Source organism: Netta rufina (assembly GCF_964035555.1).
Source record: "Netta rufina genome assembly, chromosome: 2".
Lineage (NCBI taxonomy): Eukaryota > Metazoa > Chordata > Aves > Anseriformes > Anatidae > Netta > Netta rufina.
The window spans coordinates 158841371-158846727 of record NC_140124.1 but is presented as its reverse complement, the minus strand read 5'-3'; positions in this window follow the sequence as shown (position 1 = coordinate 158846727).

Sequence of the window (5357 nt, the reverse complement as noted above, 5' to 3'; positions counted from 1 at the left end):
CCAAGAAAGAAGTTAAATACCGCTACTCCCAGTACAGACACTGGGGGACATCACTTGTTATTGATCTCCACCTGGACATCGAGCTGTTGACCGCAACTCTAAAAATGACCATCCAGCCAACTCCTTATCCACCAGGTGGTCCAACCATCAGATCGATGTGTCTCCATTTTAGAGACAAGCATACCACGGGGGACAGTGTCAAATGCTTTGCACAAGTCTGGGTAGATGTTGTCAGTCTCTCTTCCCTTATTCACCAGCATTGCAATCCCATCGTAGAAGACCACCAAGCTTGTCAGGCACAATCTGCCCTCAGTGAAGCCACGTTAGCTGTCAGTCACCTCCTTGTTTTCCCTGTGCCTCAGCATGGCTTCCAGGAGGATCTGCTCAATGATCTTGCCAGGCACAGAGGTGAGACTGACTGGCCTGTAGTTCCCCAGCTCTTCCTTTTTTCCCTTTTTGAAAACAGGGGCTGTTTCCCCCTTTCCAGTCACTGGGAACTTCAGACAGCCACAACTTTCCAAATGTGACAGTGGCTTTGCAACTTCGGATGCATCTCATCAGGTCTCATGGACTTGTGCATATTCTGGTGCCTTAAATGGTCTCAAACTTGATCTCTTACAGCAGGCAGTACTTCATTTTCCCAGTCCCTGACTTTGGATTCTGTGAATAGGGCAGTGTGGCTAGAGCACTTTCTAGTGAGGACCGAGGCAGAGAAGGCTGAAGTGCTCAGTAACTTCTTTATGTCAGTTGTAGCCATGTCTCCTGTTTGACTATCTTAAGCATATTGTTTCTTTCATCTTCCCTTAACCTGTGTACTTGACGAAAGCCTTATTTTTATTTGTTGCTGTTTCTGGCTTTCCTGCCCCTCTCCCTGTACCCCCCAGACCATAATCATCCCAGGATGTATCTCTCTGCCTCCATTGTATGATGTCTTTGTGTTTTAATTTGGATTAAAGGTCTTGTTTTAGTCAAGCTGCTCTCCTGCCTCTCTTGCCAGGCATCTTGCATGTCAGGCAGCAACAGTCCATAGATGTGACAGTGAAGAGTCAGGTAATTAGCTCTTAAGAAAAAAAAAAATCCTGACCTTAAATTCAGGCTATTTCAACTACCCTTGTGTTGAGCTAAAGGACTATTGCCTTAGAAGCACAAGTGTTAACTAGCCCTCTGCAGTACTGTTAACTCTCGTCTTCTGATTAGGCATGGTTTTAGAACAATGAGGGCACTCATGCCTATGTTAGCAACATGCACCTCTATTGCTCTGCTGTCTCACACAAGGACCACAAGATCCTACACGAGGCAGCACATACAGGAAAGTGCTGACAAATCAGGATTTTACCTTATAGTAAAAGTTGAACCATTTACCTGGAATAAAGACGATGTGGACAGGCATTCTTCCCAAGTATCGATGAAGTATGGAAAAAACTCTTACTCATTTTATTTCCGACTGCTACTTCCCAAGTTATTTGGTCTCTTTCTGCTCATTTACTATGCAGGAATATACCAGCAATCCATGGGAATTACCCCTGTTAAGCTTCTATAGAAGTCAACAACAGGAACTAGACAAAGAACAGCATTCCATATGTTGAGGCCCTGAAATTTGAGGTCCTGGGCCAAAGAAAATATCAGTGGTATGCAGCTCTATAATTAGGTGTATACATGCAAGATTTAAAATGGGGGTTACCCGTTTATTCCAAGCATTCAAATCTAAGACAAGGGACTCAGAGGAAACTGTTTCAAAGCTGGGGAAAAACAGGAGGGACAGAAACAGGAATGGACTAGAACCAGTTTTATGACAAACTCAAATGAGAGTCTCTTGGAATCGTGAAATACCTGACTGAGCTCATTCAGCACCTTTATCCATGGGAGGCAAGACTTCAAGCCTTGTTTTTCAGGCAAAGGTACAGGACCTGACAAACTTTCTTTTCCCTGTTATTCTGAAAATATCTAACTCAAAATTTAAGAACCAGTCTCACCCAGCTGGCATGAGGCATCTGTGATGGTTTATTTTATTTTACCTCAACTTAAGCTGTATCCTCTTGAAACAGTACCTACAGGCCTCCAGGAAAGGCTCACATTCTTTTGAGAGCTGAATTTCCTGACCACTCCAATATTGCGATCTGGAGTCAATACTCGAGGGCCCTGTCTAGAGCAGGCTATTGGCCTCTGCTTTTCACCAGCGCCATATACTTTATGGACAAGAAAATAAAAAAAAAAAAAAAAAAAGGAACTTGGTGATTGGGCCAAGGCTGTAAAATCCAGCACTGCAGCAAAAAGATTTCATCCTTACCCCAAACATTTCTGGGATGTTTTCATTAGAACCTGGAGCCTCCTGGCAGTTGCCACCAGATAGAGCTGTTCAACAGTTTGTGCAGCTGCACCATAACATCTTGCTGTGATGAATAAGCAAAGGCAACAAAGCACCCCAGATGCTCAGTTCTGTCATTGAATCAATTCTGGTAGTATCTAAGTTACACTCCAAGACGTGTATGAGCCTGTGACACAACCACACCTACTGGCATGAATACAATTCAGTATTGGCATACCTAAACAGAGACTTCAGCAACTATAGGAAAACAATAAAAAATTGAACATGTTTAGACCTCTCATGTCTTTCAAGCAATTACTGCAGAACCATGCCAGAATCTTAATGAGATCAGGACAGTTCCTGGACCTAATTTAGGGAATCAAATCTAGCAAAGTCCACTGGTGTGGAGCCACATGGCAAGCTTTCCAGACATCGAAGATGCTTCTGTAAAATGCTCATTCTGAGTTGCCCACATTTTCCAAATAATTCACCCTCAACGATCACTACTGTCAAGGAATCAATTGAGGAAGCCCTACACAGCTATAAATAGCTGAAAATTACTACGCTGCAGAGCGGTGTACTCTGTCAAGAGGAAGGTCTGAAGGTGAAGGAATTTAGATTCCTTGTCAGAAAGCTGTTCAGATCACAACTGTTTAAGAACAGAAATATAGCGAGAGGTTAAAGCCTGACTACACAGGCTGATGCAGAGGTACCCTTTCTTTCATCTCCTCTACTAAATCCATGCTGCACCTGAAGACATGTACAGCTTTTTCCAATTTGCTAAGAAAGCATGGCAGGAAATAAGGTAGCTGGAAAAATACACAATTAATTGGGAGTTGGTGCTTGCACAGGCATCTCTAAAGCATCATATATGATGGAATGATGAGGCATTATTCCTAGTCTTCACTCTTTTCTGAGTTTCAGCTTCTCAAGTCAGAATCCCCCATTCCTTACTGGGGAATACACCACTTTACATTTAAAATACAGATCGAAGCAGATTATATCCTCTTATACCAACCCTAACATCATCATGACCTGTAATCCTGTTAAATAGACATACCTACGTCTGTTTCAAAATCCTAAATCATTAAGGATGTATATATTTGACCTAAATCAGATTTCTATGGGATCCGAGGGAAAAAGCCCTTTGTTATTTTTTTAATTTACTTTCTTATTTCAAAATCTGTTTTATTTATTTGTAGTCAGTGTTTACCTCACACTGTAGCATTTTAATTAATGTTGTATGACACCTGACCTTTTGTCAGACACCTGTCAAGTTAATCTGAAGTTACTTTTCTTAATATAAACTTGTAAAATATCTTGTCAGCCAGATAAGATTGATCACATACACACACACAAAAAAAAAAGCTTAGGCAGTCATCCTTAAGTCTGTGCTTTCTCCTTGCATCTAGTTTTATCTTTTTTGTTTCCCCCTTCTTTCTCTTTTGGAGCTATCAACAACAAAATGAAGCTCCCGGTGTTGCCTTATACTCCTAAATCTAGTCAACAGAACAGGAACAAGTATCAGAAAATAGAAGAGACAGAACAGTGGTAACACGGGAACAAGTTGAAAATGGTGAACTTTCTTCTGTATTACAGACACATGCAGCAGAAAAGCTGTAGTGCATTACCAAAACAGGGGAAATTATGAACTACCAGTATGCTGTGGCTGTTAAAGAACTCAATGGGATCACAGATTACATGGCATGAAGCATTTCCAGAACAGGTAAGAAAAAGAAGAATGCCACTATGCTATGCCCTAGGAAGGGCTCATCTGGAATCTATTAGAAGAACTCAAATCAACTACTTCTGAGAAACAGAAACTCAAGTTAAAGAAGCGCAAAGAAGGATTGTTAAGTCAGATGATGAGGAAAAAACAAAGCTGAACCCAAGATACTTTGGCTATCAAAGGTTAAAAAAGACAGGCTTGCTGTTACCAGGAAAGAAAGGTTATTTACGCTAACAGACATATTAAAACAAAACAAGTTAACAAGTTAATTGTAAATACAGTTAGACTGCAAATACAGATTTCTAACCTATTACAGAAGTTTGAGTGTTTGAAACAAAATACAAAAAATAAGTGTCTCTAAGCTTAGAGGCAGCTTGCAGCAGCAGCAGGCTCAACTCAGACCTCCATTCTGAAGTTCCTTTTAGATCATTCTTCTGTTATTTGAATTTCTAAATTAAAATAAATATTTCATTTGAATCTGTGCTGTCTCTAGCAGTTTTGCACAACAAACAATGTCATAGCCCATTACTTGTTTAGAGTATTTAGAATCATTAATACAAGCTAATTCTGTTCCTGCTCATTAAACAAAGAACATAAAAAAAAAATGCATTCAGGCTCTGTAAATATTACAAAAACCATGGGTCCTCAATAGCAAACTTTTCTTTCAGGCAAGGCATATGTTCTATATCGCTGTCCATAATACAAGGACTAGATTTATTTATTAAATACACTTTAGGTGCTGCAGATCAACACTACTCCCACTCTCATCCCGGCTGTGATGCCTCAGCCTGACTCGATGGAAATATTTTGGCACATTTAGGAAGGATCAGTTAGGGTAACTGATGCATCAACAAAACTGTGAAGTGCAAACTACAATATCAGAATACACAGGATGTGAATACGCCAAAAGACCCAACTGGTTCACTTTCTGAACTCTGCTCCATGTTTGGGCTCCCAGAAGCCCAAGCTCAAGATGCAAGTCCTCAGCAGGAAGACTCCCTGCCAGAACTGCCCAAGCTCTCCTCTACTGTTGGTGAAGTATTTCAGCAGCACCCTTGAGTGCTTTTATAGTACACTTAGGGACTCCCTCCTCCATTCAACCATTTATAGCCCATCTTTGAAGAAAATTGCTATCCCAGTCCCTCAAAGGTGCAGTGGGATCTTGACCTGAGTGTTTTTGAAGTGACTGCAGTGTAAGGCAGGAGCAAAAACAGCAACCTCTCTTCAGGCTCTGGCCCCACTCTTCTATGTTGATGAGGCTACAACTCATGCCAGATCGGTTGGCAGGTTATTAGCCCCGTTAACACACACAAGAACACACAC